This window comes from Pseudorca crassidens, chromosome 9 (assembly GCF_039906515.1).
Source record: "Pseudorca crassidens isolate mPseCra1 chromosome 9, mPseCra1.hap1, whole genome shotgun sequence".
In the NCBI taxonomy this organism is placed as follows: domain Eukaryota; kingdom Metazoa; phylum Chordata; class Mammalia; order Artiodactyla; family Delphinidae; genus Pseudorca; species Pseudorca crassidens.
This window is the reverse complement of record NC_090304.1, coordinates 97,946,248-97,967,500: the sequence shown is the minus strand read 5'-3', so window position 1 is coordinate 97,967,500 and position 21,253 is coordinate 97,946,248. Positions and strand designations below refer to the sequence as shown.

The following is a 21,253-nucleotide window of genomic DNA, read 5'->3' as shown; positions in this document are numbered from 1 at the left end:
CTAGCGGCGAAGATTTGGATCTCATCAGGAAATATCATGAATAAGAACAGTAGGGCACTAGAACTCTCTGGGACACTGATATTTAAGATACAGGCAGAGGAAGCAAAGCCATGACGGAAAAGTAAAAGGGATGATCAGAGAGTGAAGTGTATAGCCAACATTTTGAGAAGTTTTGGTGAGAAGGGGAGGAAGAAGATGGGCTGATAAGGTAGGCAGGAACAGGAGAGAGTACAGGATTGGGGGCAATTGCCAAGATCTTTCCTCTTGAAATAGGAGAGAACTGAATACAGTTATAGATTATAGAGAAGCAGCAAGTACAGCTGGAGAGTCTGAGAATGACTACTGGTATCTGGTCCTAGGAAAACCCAGCAGGAATGAGCATTAAAAAACTTCTAAAAGGCTGTTTGGTACCACCCATATAGCACTCCAAACTGTTTACCATTGGTGGTAATATATTTACTTCACTATGCTGCACTGGTTTACTTTTCCTTATACAGTTTAATTATACTGAATGGTAGGTATTTTTCTCATGCGATTGTCCTAGCTCCACCATTACATTATGAAGGGCAGCAGTGCTATGCGAGTCTACTTCTTCAGTATTGATTCACAGCATCTGGCAGAGTACACTACACACGGTGGGCTCAGTAAATGCTGCTGAGAACTAAAATCACGAGCCTCCAGTATGCTGAGCGGAAAGAGAAGATGCAGGATCAGGAGTGGGTTTAAGTCCCACCCGGTTCTACCACTTAATAGTTTTGTGCCATCAGGCAAGACAGCGTATTTCTCTGGGACTCAAACGTCTTATTCTGTAAAATAAGATATTAATATCTATACTGCTTGGAGTTCAGCGTTACTGCAGAGCTCTAAAATGTACAAGTGCACTATTGAGATTATAGGGCTCTTGTAAAGCTCTAAAACACACAACTGTTATTACTTGTAACAGGAATTTGTAGTATGGTAGAAAAAGCACATAAACAGAAAACTTAGGCTCTGTCATTTACTAGCTGGGTGAAACATAAGCTAGTTAGCTAACCTCTCTCTACTTCAATTTTCCCACTATTGATGAGCTAAAATTTTCCTCTTGGGTTTGTAACAAGAATTTGAAAAGGGCATAAATATAAAAGTGGTCTTTAAACTTGGTCCATTTTCTAGATTACTACCAGGACCACGAGTACTGTACTTCGTGAAATCAATTCACAAATGCCTAGAACACAGAGTAGACACTCATTGAGCACTTGTCCGAAAGTTTTACCCGTACTTAATTTATCAAAGTTTAGACTACGTAATACATTTCATAACAAGTATATCACAAGTCACCTTGAAAATATAGGGCTGCCCCCGGTCAGGGTCATCATTTGGGAGCTTAAGAACAGAGCCTGGTTTAGGACAAGAGAGTTTGTTCTTTCTGTCCAGAGTGGTAAGTATATGCTGCTGTCCTCTATCCCAGCACTGTGTCAAAAGTGAACTGTGTGGGTTCATCTAGGACTCCAGGAACTTTCAGGTGGAAAGGTTCTTTTTCAATGTAAACTCACCACCAACAGCATACAACACAGAGCAGGTGCTATGCCACTAGTGACAGGCATCATAGTTCTTATCAAAGACCTGTCTCAAGCAGAATGCCAACAGAATTTTCAGAAATGTTTAACAAAAAGTCAAAGAAGTTACACTGCTATCTTCCATACAACTGGCAGTTCAAAAGAATAAAAAGTGTGTGGGAGGGTGCTGAAGTGTCAGTGTCAAAATAATAGTCACCGAGTTTAAATAGCATCTTTTAACTGAGCTTCAGAATCACTTAAACTCCAACCTCTTCAATCCAAGGGCAATAATCTTATACACAATTTATTTATTTATTTATTTATTTATTTTTTGCGGTACGCGGGCCTCTCACTGTTGTGGCCTCTCCTGCTGCAGAGCACAGACTCCGGACCCGCAGGCTCAGCGGCCATGGCTCACGGGCCCAGCTGCTCCACGGCATGTGGGATCTTCCCGGACCGGGACACGAACCCATGTCCCCTGCATCAGCAGGCGGACTCTCAACCACTGTGCCACCAGGGAAGCCCTACACAATTTAAATATAGACAAGCTGAGTGTGGAACTAAAGAAACCTCAGCTAAAATTGGAGTCTGGACAGACCTATAGGCAGAGCCCTCACCCTTGCCACGCAACATTAATTACTCCAAATGGGAAGAGATGCAGGCCTACATCTCTGACAGGAAAGTGTTGCCTACTTTACTATCCAGCGGGAAGAAGAAAACTCTTTGCTCAATGACAGCCCAGCCAATCAGAGACCACAGCAGCCCAACCAACTTCCATACTTCGGACTCCCAGCTTCCTCCAATGGACTGTTTGGTTTTAACACACTCCCCCTCCCCTCATTTCCCCTATAAAAGCAAGTTCCCCTTCCTTGTTCTCTGGATTTGCCTGTGGTCTGCCACAGTTTGCACATCTCAAATTGCAAATCCTCTGGCTATTCCCAAACAAACTGGCTTTTGCTGGTTAAATAACTGGCTATTATATTATTAAAATTGATATGAGGGATGGTGAGGTTAGAAACATATGCAAGTCAAAATAAGTGTTAGTAAGCAAGCAATCATGGGAACTGAAAAGTTACTCCTTATGTCCCCGTGCTTCCACAATGCTTCCAAATAGTCTGCTTTTCTTTTTCCTAAAGACTTAAAAGCAATGCCAGTCACCCTCATTGGTCATTTTCCAGGATACTCTATTGGAACAGCATTCCAGGCATGCAGATAGTGTACACAATAATACATGGGTTTCGAATTAGAACATTAAGATTGCAAAATGGATCAGTGACATAAATCTACTCAAAATCTGTTGGGGCAGTTGGAGGAGGAACAGTAGGTGGGAAAGGAAAACTGAAAACCAAATAGATTGAAAAATGAGGACATACAGGACGGAAGAAGATCTTTAACTGGAGACTTTTAAAAGGTTTTTTTTGGAGGTGGAGGGGTAATCTATGACTTTCTGGCAAGAACCGGTGTCAAATAACATCTGACTACCTTCTACAGTTGGCAGAGGTCTAATACATTTGTAAAAGTGTGATGAATTGGTGCTTAAAGCCAGGGAGCCAGGAATCTGGGGTGATGTTGTTTGGTTCCATTACCAAGTCATGGAGTGTGCCTGTGAAAAACTCAACTCCTTTGTGCCTCAAATCCTGACTATAATATGCTTTCATAAAGCACTTGGTAAAAGTGCAAGTTGGAGGATAAGGTGCTCAGCCCAGTCATCTAAGTAACCTCAATAGCTATCAATTTGTACTTTCTGTTCCCAAGGTCAGGTCAAAATTAGTATGAAACTCAACGCAATTGGAAACAGAAAATAGGCCATGTCTGGCCACGAAGAGTGGAAGAGATGCAAGATATAGCCTTATGCTGGTATGCAAGATCAATATTTACTTCACCAAAAAATTTTATGTTAAATTACCACACTTCATAAAGTGTGAATACTACCAGCCTCACTCACAACTTCCAAAAAATATAAATACTACCCCAGAGTCCCAAAACATGCATTTTAAATCTTATAAAAAATAGGTTTATCTGCCTATATATGCATAGACTACCTCCAGAAGGATAAAATAGAAATTAGTAAAATTAATACCTGTGGTTGACTCCAAAGAGAGGAAATGAGGAATAAGGTGAAAAGGAGATTTCCTTCTCACTGTTCAACCATCTGAACCGCCTGAACTCACCAGGTGCATACATCACCCTTTTTTTCCATATATTATCTTTTCAAAATACAAAACATTTTTAAGTGATTTATCTGGGAATGACCTAATAATTTGTCAAAGTATTTTTTAAGTCCTCATTATTATCAACTGTCTGTGAAAAAAATGCCAAACTCGACCATGTGAAATATATAATATTAACTTTTAAAGGAACTGGGAATTGAGGAAGAAAAGAGAGATAAAATGGGTGGCCAAACGGAAATACTTTTGCAAACGAGCATTGGTAAAGAAAAAGAAAGCAGTGCAAAACACATCTGAGCCTCAGAACTAAACTACAATCAGAATGAGAGGTAGGGTTGAGAAGAAGGAGGGAAAATGATTCGTGGTACTCTCATAGTCATTACCATGGCTTTAACAAGGGCAAAGCAAAAGCTCCACTATGAAGTGCACAGAGGGGTGGGAAGAACACCCTCAGATCTGCCATGTTGCTTCCTTTGCTAGCCAAGTTAAATGTGTTAATAAAAGTTACCCAAATAGTTCATCCAAATTACCCAAATGGTATCCAAACTACTGTGACTCTGGAACCACAAGGGCCCCAGCAGGCAGAGGTTACAAAGCCATAGCCTAAAGATGCTGGGGAGCTTCAGGCCTCCCAGTTGCCTCCTGCTGTGGAGACTAACAAAAGAATGGGGCTTCCTACAGCAAGATTCAAGTTACTGGAGTAATAAACAGTTGGGAACTGATTTAGAGTTCTAAAAAATAAATTGCAAGAATTCAAAATATGCATTAATGTAGGATGAGGTTAAACACCCAGGAAGAGCTTTCATAGCATAAAAATAATAGAGAGGAGGGAAACACTCCCAAGTAGCTTAAAATTATTTTCAGTCATTTGACATGGACCCATTTATATACAAATAGCCAATCTCATCTATTCATCAGAGAAGGGCAGAGAAAACCACATTCTCAAAGCTACCTGCCAATATTTTGCTACCAAGTATGTGAAAATAAAACTTAGGTTAAACATTTTGGCCAAAGGCTCCACAATTTCACCTTAGGGTTCCTTTGGTCAGATGACATTTCATTCCAGGCATTTTTCTCTTCTCAGGTGCCTATCTCCTTTACAAGACAATCTGAGAATAAGAATTTCTTTACCACTTGTTTAATAAAAACCGAGACTACAAATATATCTAGTTTTCTCTCTTTTTTGCACCTTATCAAGTGGTTCCAATTAGGCTTATTTGACCATTTATTCATAAAATGTGTGCCCTCACAAAGCTTACAGTCTCGTGTGATTCCATTCAACAAACATGAACCAGACACCGAATCTGTGCCAAGCTAAATACTAAAGAAAGTGAGAATGAATAAAATCCAAATGCTGCCCTCGGGGCATCCAAAACCTAGAGGGAAACACAGGGAGGTAATGCGTACCTGAAATAAGCCACCCAGAAAATAGTGAATTCAAACACAAGAAGCGATTAACTTTTTGGAAGTATGATCAAGGAAGTAGGAGGTGAATCCTGAGCCATTTTGAAAGATAACAAAGATTAGGTTAACAGGTTGGAGAAGAGCATTCCAGGCACAGGAAACAACAGAAGATAAACCAGCACAAGAGACATTAAGCGGTATTGCTACAACATAAAATATTTGTGGGGAGCAGGGGAGACAGGAGATTCGACTGAAAGGTGGACAGTGGTCAGCTCATGCCTGACCTTGCTCAGGTTTGACTTTATCCTATAGAGGTAAAAGTAAGAAAAGTTTTGATAGACTGCTGTGAATATTGTGCAAGGATGGGGGTGACCGACCTTTATGTAGAATATCAAGGGGTCAAAAATGATGAGAATTTAAAAATCCCTAAAGGACTGGGCAAGTAGGAGTTTGTTTACCTTAGTAGAAGCATTTTCAGTATAGACAAGGGAGTAGAAACCATAGTTTAGGGGGTTAAGGAAGTAAATAAATGAAGACAGTAAGTATAGACCATGCCTTTGAGAAGCTTAGATGAAAACAGAAGAGATGGGACAGTTGATGAAGAAAAACCAAGTGTTCAGAGAGAGACAGAGCTGTTATATCTTGTTCTTTTTTTAAAAGAACAAAAGAGGAATTTATAGGCTGAGTTTGGCGGGTAGGGGCATGGAGCAGGTCAAAAAACTAACAAAACAAAGCTAAGAAAAACAAATATCATATATTAATGCATATATGTGGAATCTAGAAAAATGGCACAGATGAACTGGTTTGCAAGGCAGAAATTGGAGACACAGATGTAGAGAACTTTCCCAGGGCAGGGAAAGTGCAGGGAGAGGGGGGTGGTGGTGGGATGAATTGGGAGATTGGGATTGACATATATACACTAAATGTATAAAATAGATAACTAATAAGAACCCGCTGTATAAAAAAATAAAATAAAATAAAATCCAAAAATAAATAAATTTAAAAAAAAACAAAGCTAAGGAGGAAAATCTGGATAGCATCAAAGAATCTCTTACTATTACTAGCTTTCTCAATTTTTGGAAGTTTTTTTTTTTTAAAGCCCATTTAACTTTTACTTTATGGACTCCTAACCTCATCCCTGCAAAGCTTCCTTTTGTGAAAGACCTCCACTATATCTAAACCCTGCCAGATTCTTGGACATTTTAGGTAGCTGGGACTTTAGTTTGTTGTTTTGTTTCCTAAATCTTTCTGATCCTCAGCAAAAGTGTACCCAATAAAACATAACTACTCTGGGAAAGTATATGTGTATTTTACATATTTTTACCTCCAGGAAAGATAAAAATGAATAAACAAATAAAGGAATGGATAAAGAAGATGTGGTGCATACAGACAATGGAATACTACTCAGCCATAAAAAAGAACAAAATAATGCCATTTGCAGTGACATGGATGCAGCTAGAGATTATCACACTAAGCGAAGTCAGAAAGAGAAAGACAAATACCGTATGATATCACTTATATGTGGAATCTAAAATATGGCACAAATGAACTTATCTGCAAAACAGAAACAGACTTACGGACATAGAGAACTGACTTGTGGTTGCCAACGGGGGTGTGACTGACTGGGAGTTTGGGGTTAGTAGATGCAAACTATTAAATTTAGGATGGATAAACAACAAGGTCCTACTGTATAGCACAGGGAACTATATCCAATCTCCCGAGTTAAACCATAATGGAAAAGAATATTAAAAAAGAATATATTTATGTGTATAACTGAGTCACTTAGCTGTACATCAAAAATTAGCACAACACTGTAAATCAACTATACTTCAATTAAAAATTAAATTAAAAAATAAAGAAAAAAAGGGTCTATTGATAAGCTTTTTTCTAAATAACTGCTTTAAAAATACTAGAGATATACATTCTGAATTTTTAAAACTTACCAACTGAACACAAGCAAAAAACCTATCACCCCATGTAGATGTAGTTTCACTTTTCATTAGCTAAGCTAAGCATCTAAGTAAGTGTCACCAAAAAGCTTTTCTTATCTGAGGCATATTTAGAGCCACAGCCATACCAGGAAGCTCTGGTTGACAGATTTAGAGAGTAGATTAAAAGCCTGAGGATGCACTTTATGGTGTATATTTTTTCAGACCATTTTTTCCATACTATGTAGATACATGATGTTTACACAAAGATTAAATTACTTTTAGATACAGAGCTCTGTAACCTGCCTTTTCACTAAACAGCTCATGAAAAACTTTCTATATCCATAAATATATACATATAAAATCTTTTTTTTTTTTTTTTGCGGTACGCGGGCCTCTCACTGTTGTGGCCTCTCCCGTTGTGGAGCACAGGCTCCAGACGCGCAGGCTCAGCGGCCATGGCTCACGGGCCCAGCCGCTTTGCAGCATGTGCGATCTTCCCGGACTGGGGCACGAACCCACGTCCCCTGCATCGGCAGGCAGACTCTCAACCACTGCGCCACCAGGGAAGCCCTATAATCATTTTTATGGTCTGTAGAGTATTCCATTAACAAGCTTTTGCAGCTGAACTCATGAATGACAGCAATCTCTCCCATAAAAACACATTAAAGACATTGTCCAAGTCAACATACTTAGGCTAGACAGTCTCATTCTGTATGGCACTTCTACCTTCACTTATCATAAAGTACATATACCTGCAATTCTATCTCGGTTACCTCCTCGAGCATTATGTAATATACCTAAGTGGATGCCGTCTTGGGATGAAAAGTAAGGAAAATAAATTAGTTCTAATAACCTTTCAGAACTCTTCTGTAGAATTATAGTTTACTAATTCACAAATTGACTCTGAGTATGCCAAGTGCAAAACTTGAGCATAGCTGATAAGTCCATTATCATAACATACCACACCACCATGATTTCACACCCTACTATGAACCACCCTATTTCTCAGTCTCCTTCTCAACTGTATACTAAACTATATCCAAGTGAAATAATGTAGCACATCAACTTTTCTTGGTAGATATTTTTTTAATTAAAAAAAAAATTTTTTTTTTTTTTTAAATCCAACATTGCCAAATGAAATGTGAATTCAGACTCCTGGTCAGTCCTTGAGTTGGGCTATTAGTAGGGCACTGTTACCCTCTTCACTTATCACAGCACTATGCTTCTCCTTAAAAGTACCACAGGTATTAAAATATCTAATCCAAATCCTTTATTTCATTATATTAGTGGCACCAAAATATCTAAAACTGTAACTCTACGTTATCAGTGAGTACAGCCCCACAGCTGTCTGTATTTTCTACTAAAGAACTATACTGCATACAAGGCACATTTGATGTTGGACAAAAGACAAAGTTTTCTCATCCACAACTGCAAATTAGCAAACAGGACTGATTCTCACGCTAGTAGTCTATTCTACGTAGCACTCAAAATTTCTGATCCAAATGCACTAGCCCAAGAATTTTATTATTTTGATGAGAAAGTATTTGAGAGGAAAAATATTTAAGAAAATACTGCTATTTAGATGTAAGTACCTCTTTGTGTGAAAATATTTCTAAGAACTTCTTTCTTAATTCCTGTAGCTTCTAACTGTCCAGAAGTGTTGGCTTACACCAATTGTCTATATCCCTATGAAATTAGGCATTTTAGAATGCAGAAAAGCACTTTCCACCAACTTTCAGCAATCACAACTTAAAAACTTTAATATTCACCACACCCCTTACTTCAATAAATTCCAAGGAGAGTCCGCCCTAATCCCCCTTCCCAACCCCTTCACAAACAAGTCTGCATCCATCCCTACCTTTCTATGTGGCCCAGATTCAATTTGGGAAAATCTCAAGGCTTTTATGTTGCACTTACTCAAAATTCAGGAGTAGAAACATTTACTCTTGAATCGATGCTCCCCAAAAGCCGAGTGTCCCCAAACTGAGATTAACAATCATTTGAAAGACTAGTAATTTTCCACAACCATCTTCTGAAACAGCCAAACTGACACTTATCTCTATTTACAGGACATGATACTGAGGTGACTTGCTCGGGTTTCCGAGGCCCAACCAGCGTGCTAAGTCATACTTTCTGTATCCCTAATCTGTTGAGCCCCGCTGTCTTCACTGAAGGAAAAAAAAAAAAAAAAATTCATGTCAACAGTATGTAGCATCATGCACAAATCACAGAAATACAACTTATTAAAATTTATGAAAATCATTACAGTCAAAATACCTCTTGTAACCATGTCAAGGTAGCTGAACCACAAAGCTAAGCAGCAGTACTGATTGGTCTAGTCACCAAAGGGGGAAAAATATTCTCAACTTCCCTTTCCTGCCAAAAAGCAGTAAATATTAGTTTCTTGAATGGATTGGTTTTCATCAGGAGAAAATTGTACACACATGCTATCTTTCAGCTGTGAATACACAAGTTTAAGGTCAATCTGTTCTATAAACTCAGCTGTTTATAGAACAGATTACCCCATCGTCTCTACTTGTGAGTAACTACAGAGGCTATCAAGTTAAAGCAAGGCCTCATTAGGAACGGTCTACTAGTTCATCACCCTGCAGCCTTCTAGAGTTTACAGACCACTCTGGCTCACAGCGAAGAAGTGCCAGAATGTAAACATCAGCCACGCAGAGAGGTTGCCAGAGTTTACAGGTTATTAAAAAATTCACTAGCCCTTTCCATATTTAGTGCTATAGTAGTATTACTGCCCTATGGTGATACCGCCTAGTGGTAATAAGTGCTGGTTCTAGAACCAAACTGCCGGGATGTAAATCATGACTGACTCCACCACTCCATTTGACTACAAGGAGGTTACTCTGGTTTCTAAGTCTCCACTGCCTCACTTATAAAAGGGGTAACGGATAGCCCCTAACCCCTAGCTCATAGGGTTGCTGAATGAAAAGAGATAACATGGGTAAAACAGGTTTCATTCAGTGCTTGGCACATGGAGAGCACTCAGTAAATACTGGCTTACTATTACTCCTACTGCTACTGCTACCACTGTTACTACTCCCATCACCACCCAGTGAGCATGGCAGCATTAAAGTAGGGCTGGGGACTTATTTACAAATTTTGCTAAATAGATTTGATCTAATATTTTTTGGTCCTGGGCCTATGCTAATTAATGCCAATTAATGATTCAGGCAGTAAAATGTCTGACATTTATAATGTCACTCCTCCTTAACTAGAAGATCTTCCCTTCTCCACCTGTCTAAATTTTATGCATCCTTCAAGGCCCTACTCAGAATATACTTCGGAGATGAAGCCTTTTCAGATACCTCCTGCCATAATGATCTGTTTCCTTTGAGCTGAGCTCATGGTAAATATTTATTGCCTAAAATATTCAGTGGGCAATTAATCAATCACATATTGGCATGGATTCTTTTCATTTTTGTCCCATTATTAACTCATGCATAGTGTTGTGATTTTCTTTTGTTTGTTTAATATCTTTAGACTGTATAGCTCTTGAGGGTAAGAACCATATCACAATGCTTCTTTCTATCATGGACTGGAACTTTGCACATAATTGGCACTCAATGAATATGCTAATCAGTGAGTTTTCTAATCACTTCTGATTGTGCATATCAAATGTATTTTATAAAGTATGAAAAGCAGGTGTATTAATAAACTCAGATCAGAGTAGTTACAAACAAAAATGCATCATAGCCACCACTGAATTACTAATTATGTCTACCTCTCCATGGGGATTCCAAAAGTAAGAGATCACATGGCAGGGCAATGAATCAGTAACAGAGCCAGAAATACTTGCTTCTGAGCACAAGCTAAATTCTTCTGCAAAAACTACAGCCACAGTAGACTTAATACTGAATATATAACTTTGGTATCTATACTATACTATATGTCTTATATGCAAGAGTTAATAATTTCTGCCATACTTCAGACCAATAGGCACAGTGTAGTAACTAAAGAGGAATACATGTGCATTGCTGGTGAGACTGTAGAATGGAGCAGCTGCTGTAGGAAACAGTGTGACAGTGCCTCAAAAGATTAAACGTGGATTTACCATATGACCCAGAAATCCCACTTCTAGGTATATACCAAAAGAACTGAAAGCAGGGACTTGAATAGCTATTTGTACACCAATATTCATAGCAGCATTATTCACAATAGCCAAAGGATGGAAACAATCCAAATATCCATAGGCAGATGAATGGATAAGCAAAACGTAGTATGTACATACAATGGAATATTACTCAGCTTTGAAAAGGCAATTCTGACACATGCTACAACATGGATGAACCTTGAAGACATAACACTAAGTGAAGTATGCCAGACACAAAAGGACAAATCCTATGCCATCCCACTTATATGCGGCATCCAGAGTAGTCACATTCACAGAGACAGAAAGTAGAATGATAGTTGCCAGGGGCTGGGGAGAGTGGGGAACAGGGAGTTATTGATTAATGGGTACAGAGTTTCAGTTTGGGGACAAAAAAGTTCTCGAGATGGACAGTGGTGATGGTGGTACAGCAATGTGACTGTACTTAATGCCACTGATCTGTACATTTAAAATTGGTTAAAATGGTACATGTTATATATATTTTACCACAATAAAAATACTTCAAAAAATAGGGAATAAATAAAATATGTTACACTAAAAAAAAAAAAAAAAAAAGATAAATACAGGTCAAGTCCAAAATGTCTGATTCTTACTCCCTCAGCACAGTTATCAAATTAATGCCAACAATTCACTTAAGGATCTTACACAGTAAATGAGGGATAAATTAGCCAAGTCTCAATAAATGCATTTTGTACGAGATATGATTTATAATGTATACAATCTTACATTTTTCTTGGATTCCTTTACTGGTGTTCACATGGAAAAATATCACTAATGGATGAGGGATTAATAGAGTTAACATTTAAACTACAATCTCCAAAGGGACTTGCCTTTATAAAATGTATGCCTTAAGTTACTAATAGTACCTATGAGAAAATATGATCCTCATATAAGTCACAATAATAAGGGTTTAATAATCTAGACCTGTTTCCAACATTTTAAGAATCATGATTCTTTCCTAAAATGCTTTTTTTTCCATTTACCTATAACTAAATAATACCATGTTATAAATAAAATAAAAATATTCTCAAAAATGAACTATCTTCATTGAGATAATGGCACCCATCAACCAGAACTTAGTATTTGAGAGATTCATTGAATTAAATCATTATTTTAAAATAAAATGTTATAAATATATGTCTAAGCATAAGAGGGAAGGGAGAGTGCTAAAGTTCCTGAAAAACTGCCTCCCCAGACTTCATAATACAGTTGAGCCTCATTATTAGCAAATTCTTTATTTGCAAATTCACCTACTCAAATTAATTTGTAACCCCAAAATCAATACCTGCAACGTTTTCACAGTCATTTGCAGATACTTGCAGAGTAAGAAAAACTTTGAGTCACCTGACGGACGTGTACATTTCCAGCTGAGACAGAACAAGGCGTCGCTCTGCCTTCTTGTTTCAGCTCTCATACTGTAAACAAGTGTCCTTTTCACGGTCTATTCAGTGCCAGGTTTTTCATATTTTTGTGCTTTTTTGTTAATTTTACGATTGAAAAAGGCCCCTCAGTGCGAGGCTGTGTCCCTAAGCACAGGAAGGTTGTGATGTGCCTTATGGAGAAAATAGGTATTAGATGAGATTTATTCTATCTAACTATAGTGCTGTTCACTATGAATCCAAAGTTAATGAATCAACAATATATTGAATAAGGTGTCTTTAAACAGAAACACATATAAAACAAAGTCAGTGTATATATGTCCATGCCATTCTCTCACTTCGTCCCAGCTTACCCTTCCCCCTCCCCATGTCCTCAAGTCCATTCTCCACGTCTGCATCTTTATTCCTGTCCTGCCCCTAGGTTCTTCAGAATCATTTTACATATATACACTACCAAATGTAAAATAGCTAGCTAGTGGGAAGCAGCCGCATAGCACAGGGAGGAGATCAGCTCAGTGCTTTGCGTCCACCTAGGGGGTGGGATAGGGAGGGAGGGAGGGAGGGAGATGCAAGAGGGAGGAGATATGGGGATATATGTATACATATAGCTGATTCACTTTGTTATACAGCAGAAACTAACACACAATTGTAAAGCAATTATACTCCAATAAAGATGTTTAAAAAAAAAAAAAAAAACGAAGTCAGGTATTGATCACTTGACGAAAATGTTGTGTGCAATGACTGGCAGGACCCTAACCCTACATTTCCCCTGGGAGCAATGGTTCCGTATTCACTAATTCGGTGTTCACGGCAACTTTACATAAGTACCATGAATAACAAGAACCAACTGTACTTTGTAAAGAAAACTCTGGAGGAAAAAAAATAGATCAGTGGAATTGAAAAGAGAGCCCAGAAACAGGTCTATGTAAACGTACCTGCAAGCATCATAGACATCAGTAAGAAAAGGTTAAACTACACAAGAACTGTCCCAGGACAAGTGAACATAAATCTGGGAAAAACGAAAGGGAATCCTCATCTCACAACACAGAAAAATTCAATCCAGCTAAAATGTGGAAAGCAAACTTTATTCCTATGAGAAGAAAATAGTTATTTTTTTTTAAATAGGAAAAGAGCTCTAAGATCTTGATTTAGGGAAATATTTCATAAGCAAAATGCAAAAAGGAACCATAAAGGAGAAGTCAAATGAAAAACTTTTGATTATCAAAAGACTTTAAACACAGAAAAAGACAAGCCAAAAACTGGAAGATAATTGCAACACAGGTAACTAACATGGGGGAACTCCTAAAACCAATAAGAAAAAGGCAAACAACTCAATAGAAAAATGGAAAAGACATGAACAAGTATTTAACAGAAGATAAAATTCAAAAGACTGATAAATATATGTAAAAGATGTTCAAGTTCAATAATTCAGAAACAGAAATTAAAATCTCAACAAACTATCATTTTATATAAATTAGCAAAACTTAAAAATTCTGACAATACCAAGTGCTAGAGAAAATGTGGAAGAATAGGAACTCTTCTATTGCTAGTGAGAGTACAAATACCTTGGAAAACCATTCATCATTGTCTAGAGAAGCTGAAGATGCACATTCCCTGTGACCCAGAAATCTTCCTTCTCAGTGTAAACTCTACCGGAACTTGTAATGTGCACCAGGAGAAAAGTACAAGAATGTCCACAGCAACGGTATTGTTTGAAATTACAAAAATCCTGACCAAAAAAAAATGCCCTTACGTGCAAGAACAGGCAATTGGATACATTGCATTATATTCATAAAATGAAATGTTTCCACAGCAACAACACATAATACTTGATCATTTGCTATGACTGCTTCCTTATCAACGTGAATGACTTTTAAAAACACCGTTAAATGGATAAAATAATCACAAGAATATATACAGCACAAGCCCACTTAAACAAAATCAAAAAAATAGAAGATTAATCATCGTATTGTTTAGCGTTACATACATAGGTGATAACTGTAAAGAAAAGTCAGAGAATAAACACGAAATTCAGAACTGTGGTACCCTTGGAGGGTGGGGGTGTATCATCGGAGAGAGGCACACAGGAGGCAAAAGCAGAATTCTTAATTCCCTCCTCAAAACTGCTTCCTCCTCCACCAAGTCCCCACCTCCAGAGTTACATTTTTCTCTTCCTCTCACATCCCCGTAATTAACCAACCTCTAAAACACCCCAATTCTGCCCAATTCTTGCCATTTCCTCTACTTTACTCTGGGTTAAGCCTCCATCAACCTCTCGCTAGGACTGTTGCAATAGCTTCCTCCCAGGTCACTCATGACCATATAATTCATTCTCCAAGATCATCCAAGTGATCTTTTCAAAATCTAAGTCAAATCATGTCCTTTAAACTGTCCAAAAGCTTCCCTTCACACTCAGAATAAAATCCAAATCTTTATCATAGCCTTCGGGGCTTCATTTTATCTGTTCTGTGCTTACTTCTCTAAACTTACCTCCTCCCACCCTTTTCTTAGCCCACTAGGTTTCAGCCAGCATGGCTTTCTACTTCTCAAACCTGCCAAGCTGATTCCCCCTCTTAAGGCTTTTACAGGAATGCCCTTTTCCTGGCTCTCGGCTTAGCTGGCTTCATCTCAGCATTTGAGCCTCAAATAAATGTAAGCACAAATGTCACCTTCTCAGGGAAGCCGCCTCTAACCAGCCCATTAAAAATGGCGCCACTGCCACTGGCAATCACTTATCACCTCACCCTCTTTCATTCTTGACAGCACTTATCCTGATCTATTAATTTAGTGATAAACTCCACCCAGAACCAAAGGCCCACAAAAGCAGGGATCTGTCAGTCCAGTTCGGTGTGGTACGAAGCAGCGTCAGGCGCATGGCAACAAATATCTGTCGGCTGAACAAAAAAGTGAATTTTTACTTTGAATAAATATGAAGTAGTATTTTCTGACAGTGACATGAAAACCACGAAAACCAGTGAGAGGTATTACAGATGGAAAGAAACTTTGCAAATCACTGGAAAAGCATTAATCTAAGAGGAATTTTAGTTGAAGCCTTTTCTCAACAGTACTAGTAATAGATCACATTCCTAAGGACCATTAACGAATGATTAGTGAAAGTTTCATATAGCCAGAGTCCTGAGTTATGGAGATGTGGCATCTGTTTAACTCTCTTAATTCAACCTGAGTTCAGTTATGAATCTGCACTGAAATTTGAACAAGTTATTTACCTCTCTACGCCTGCTCTCTCATTTGTAAAATGAAACTATTAATAGCTATTTCACAGAGTCATTGTGAAGTTTAAATGAAAAAAAAAAAGTGTTTAAAGCATCTAGCTGCACCTGGCCTAGCAAGTGGTCAATAAATTGTAGTTATTATTATGAAAACTGAGTAGGAAAGTCCAGAAAAATGGGAGAGCTTATGAGTCAAATAACCCCCAGGCACCTTCTGCTTCTAGCGGAGGTAGACTAATTATATACAATGTACTGGGACCATAGGCCAGGACTAAGTCCTTTTCCCTCCAAAAAGAAGACCAATGTACACAAGGGTAATACGTAAGTATGGACAAAGCACTTTGAGAACACCAAGGGAGTGACTCTCTTCAAGAAGGTCAGCCACACATAAACCTGAGTCTTAAAAGAGGTCACAGGAATTCCTAGATGAAAAATAAGGGGAAAAGGCACAAATAAGTGAAAGTGAGAAATGCAGTGTGGCTGGTGTGCAGTGTGAGGGAGAAGGGCTGGGAGATGAAGATGGGCCTGCAGGACCAGATGGCAAGAGGCTAAGGTCCTCTGTTTCCAAGTCTGCACTTTATCCTTCAGGGAGATGAAGGGTGGGGGGGGGGGAAATCTAACATGTTAATTTGGTAACAATCCTTCTAAAGAAGGCAAAGCACATTTTTATGAATTTAAACCTAAACACCATATAGGTCCACCAACTGTTATGTCTAAAATGGAAAATAAATGTTAAGCCTAAATTCTTGAAAACACGAGCAATTTGCTTAACAATGACCGACACAATCTGTTCTCAAGTTTCATTACTTTGATGAGCCTTGTTACCATGATCATCATGACAAAAGCAGAAAATATCTATTGAGTTCACTATTTACCTTGTAGTATGTTGTTTTTTATGTGATATCATTCAATTCTCACAACACCTTTATAAAAGGTACTATTATTAACCCCATTTTACACATCGGAAAACTAAAGCAAAGAGAGGCTAGTCAGATGGCTAGTGAGTGGAAGATTCAAATCTAGGCTGCCTGACTCCAAAGCCCTCAAATTAAACCAATATGCTGATGTTCATTTACATCATTTGCTAAAAAAACTGTATGTGTACCTACTGTATTTTAAAGCATCACAGCTAGGTCAGCAATTCTCAAGTTTTACTGTACATTAGAAGCACCTGGGCAGATTCCTAGATTCTGATTCAGTAAGTCTAGGGCAGAACTTCCAGAGATCCGCAATTTTAACCATTAGTTCAATCAATTCTGATTCACTTGATCATAGTTCATTCTGATCACCATGAACTATCCTGTGATAAAACGTGTGCTAGATGTCCTAGAGATCTGAGTATATTTGAGCTTCTGTCTCCATGAGTTTACAATCTAAAAGAGACAGGAACAAGATACACAAACAGTAAATACAAAGCAATACAGGAAAAGCAATATAAACAAAATGGCAAGAGAGACTTCAAGGAAGAAGGATCATCTGTAATGAAATGAAGATGAGTAGGATTTCATGAAGAAAGGGAACATGCTTCCCACAGACTCTCAGGAATAATGTTACATACAAAGGAAGGTACGACGGGTAGACAGCTTGGCAGGAGCAGAGGATCTGCGTTTAGGAATGCAAAAATAATGTCAGTAAAAAGTAGAGGCTGTAGAATGCCCTCAACGTCAAACTAAACACTATGGGCTTTATTCAGTGCTGGCACTGGGAAACCGCTAATGGTTTTTGAAGAGGGAAATTATAAATGACAGCAATATTCTTTGGCAGAGTACTCTGATGAAGCTATGCAAGGTCAAGCAGATGGAGAACGGGAACAGTTAGGCTGTTAGCATTCCAATCCCAAAGAGGTAAAAGCTAGAACACAGTAGTGGCAAAGAAAAATTGGAGAACGGTACCTCAACAATGAATTGCATGCAGGGCAAAGGCAACAATCACAGCTAAATGATTTCTTCACCCCTTAAGTCCAAACTGTATTACTATCAGTTTTGTATTACTCTTTACAACTTTTTCTGTACAGCCAACTAGGCCCAAAATATACAGAGTTCACTTATTTAAAACACAGCCCACGACTAAGATGTCAGCTAACAGGTCTCTGAGCAGCCAAAATACATGTCACATAGTTGATACACTAAAAAAAAAGTATTTATATATATATTGTATTTAACATATATATAAATGAAAGAACATTATTCAGAGCTATATAATCTCATTCTACGCAAAGTTCTAACAAAGGTAAGCGTCTAATTTCCAAACCCACAGCAGTTTGGAAGCAAATATTAGAAAGGGAAAAGAGCCTGCTATAAGTGGAAATACTTAAAGAGTCTGAGGTTCAAGAGAAGAAATGAAAACTATAAAAAAGCACACACAATCACTCAGGGTAAATTCTCCACAACTGTTTATTGACAGGTACACGTGATTCCCAGAAAAATGAAATTAATGAGAATCTTCCTTAATGTCCCAAACACCTACCACAAAAAGAAAACTTTTAAAACATTCTTTAAAGAGAAATATTTTAAAACAAATATTTACCTGATTAGAAGGTAATTTTTAAAGGACGGCTGATACATGCCAGCACAGCCCCTCTCATCAGTAACCAAGACATAGTCAATAGTTAAAGGTAAGAAAGATATATTTTATAACACACAAAGTTTGAAGATAATAAGAGTGCTTTCATAAGGCATCTAATCAAGAATGTGGTCCCACTGGTAAACTTTAATTTGGGCAATACTTTCCTAATGGCTGTGCCTTTGAATTCCATGTTCCAAATAATACAAAGACATCCTCAACAAAAACTAAAACTATTAAACTGGTCTTAAATACACCCTATAAATGTACCTACTGAAGTTAGGCAACATCATTTGACACTCAACGCCCTGTAACAACAGGCTGTGTGACAACTTTTAAAAGGACTTTAAACACGGCAACACATGAAGGCCTCTCACTTTGTTTACCAACACTCATTAACATTTATTATAATACTACTCATACAAGGACCTCACCTATTTTATAAACAGATGAAAATGCCATTTTTATGGGGTGAATTAAGATGTTAACTGAATCAAAGTTATACTTAAGTTTATGATTAAGTTACTAAAGCCATGAACCTGCACCTTTAATCATGTAGAAAAAGTATACCATACATTAATTATTGGAGTAAGGAAGTGTGGGTTTCAGCTTGAGATTTTTTAAACAGCAGAAAAGCAAAATTAGTGTATTAACACTGTAAGATTAAAATAAAATTACCTTAAAGATGCTGTAGGGATGAATCAACTATATGGAACTAGGCCTCTCATATTTCTCAGACCCAGCAAAGGACAGAGAAAATTAAAGCACACACTTATTTCAAAAATTTCACAAATGATCAGGCAACATTAAGCTATCAAAGGTTAAGATTATGGTACAATTTGCTACCCCTTATAAATATGTAAACAAATGAAGCAGTCCGTCGCATCAGGTGGGCTCCACTCTACCTCCCATCCATCTCCTTGTAATCATCCTTGCTCTCTAGAAACATACATGAAGACACTAATTGAAGCCAAAGAAATGTGCCTTGGCGAGAGTGCCTGCCAAACTGCAACTTGTGACCCACATAACAATTTAGTGGATTTAGTCAGCATTTTTTAATGGAAAAGAATGAAATATAATAGAAATGATCAGTATGCATCATAAGTAACAAGGGTAAATACTGCTTTGTGAAACTTTTGTCGGTATGTACTAGATCATGATGTAAAATGTGCTTCTAACTATGGAGCAAAAAGTTTGAAAGCTCCTACCCTAGAGATTTAGGTCAAATGCCTCAGGACTCAAAGGCTGAATGTCTTCATTAGTCCTCCGAACCTACACATAATCTCTTAGCTCAAGATGGACTGTGGAAACCAATTTAAGAGCTCCAGGGCAGCATAAAAAGAATGGGGACATGCCTCAACTAAACCTGTATCTGGACCTGAAAGAACTGCTAACTTCCCCAAACAACAGACCTAGGCGGTGCCTACAAGCTTCTGGTAGCTTAGCAACCTTCAGAGTAGAGCTCCTCCTTCCTCCACTGACTATAAACAGTTCTAGTCTTCCAACCAACTTTCCTGAACTACAACTTCTAGAACACTGTGCCCCAAGAGAAGACAGTATTAAATCTCCTTCTCGCTTCACCAATTCCCAGTATGTCTTCCTAGAAGAGGACCTTGTACTCTGTACTCCCCATTCTCAGCGAAGAATGAAGCTCCTCACAGATTCTTACCCTCCCCCTTTCCCAGATCCCAGGACGGGGCACCCTCCTCCCAGGCCCCATCCTACTCCAAGCGCCTCACTGTCAGTTAATTGTCTTGGGGGCAAAATGATTCTCCCAAAAGTCCTTATTAAACTACCGCATCCTTCTACCAGCCCCCGGAAGGGGCAGGCCTAGAGTCCCAAGAGCCTGGGAATGCCAGTCCGCTCCTTGCCCCACCAAACCTCCCTCGGGAAACGTCCTTTATTTTATTTTTGATTTTTTGATTTTTTTTTTTTTTGCTTCAGTGGTTCAGAGGCAAGTTTCCTATTTCCCCAGCAGCCCCCGAGTCGTCTCCATCTCCTACCAGCCAGGGGGCATCTCCTCATCTCCCACGCCCCCGGGGCACAGTGATTAGTCCGGATTCTCAGGAATTCGGCAGGCTCCCCCCAGACGCCCTCCTCCAACCCGGGCCCCGACTCCCTCTCCCAGCCCAGGCCCGCCCCGCGCCGCCTCAGCCCAGGCCCGGCCCCATCTTCCCTCCGACCGGGCAGATGTCCCATCCTCCCCTTCGCCCACGCAGGCCTCGTCCCGCTCCGACTTCTTCCCGCTGTTTCCTCGTACGGCACCCCGGCTCCGGAGGGGAGCCCCTCGGGCCTCGAGAACCCGGCGGAGCCGGCAGGCCCGGGCTCCACTCACCCCTCAGCCCGGGAGGCGGGGGAGCTGCTGCGGCGGCTCCTCGGGCTGCGCCTCTCCTCCCCCCTCCCGGCCGCAGCCGTGGCCGCCGCTCAGCCTCCGGCCTGCTCCCGGCCGGCTGCAGACCGGAACCGCTTCACCTCGTCCCCCACTCCGGCCGCCGGAGCCCAGTGTCCTGCATTGACCCGGAAGCAGCTTTCCCGGCCCAACAACAACACGTGACCCCGTCGCACGTGTCACGTCCGCTGCGTGAATGGGAGGGGGCGCCGGAGGAGCGGGTCCTCCCCGACCGAGCTGGGGTTGCCATGGCGACGGGGATGTCTGTGCCGGCCTGGTCGACCCTAGAAACACACCTCATCTACTCTTTCTCTTGCCCGTCATGAGGGGACACCCTGGGTGCAAAGGATGAGTACAAATTGTCAAATCAGAGTGGAATAGGGGCAGGTCAGAGCAGAGCCCGGGCCTCTGCGAGGGTGCTGTCTTACAGAAAAGGAGCGTTAAGTTGAACCTTCCAGACTTACTTAGGATTTTGTCCTGATTCTGTCACTAGTTTGCCGTGTGACCCTGATCAATTCACTTA

The 21,253-nt window shown here is 39.5% G+C and overlaps 1 protein-coding gene across 2 annotated transcripts in view; it reads right to left on the bottom strand.

Moving 5' to 3' along the window:
* The window catches only part of LOC137230970 (tubulin-specific chaperone cofactor E-like protein), a 162,234-nt gene extending 141,363 nt beyond the window's left edge, over positions 1 to 20,871 (bottom strand). The window contains exon 1 of one of the 2 annotated variants that reach the window (XM_067751355.1): positions 20,677 to 20,871. The gene's annotated coding sequence lies outside the window, so the exon portion shown is untranslated. The remainder of the gene's footprint in view (positions 1 to 20,676) is intronic. The other variant, XM_067751354.1, reaches the window with a different exon arrangement.
* Positions 20,872 to 21,253: the final 382 nt, after the last annotated feature.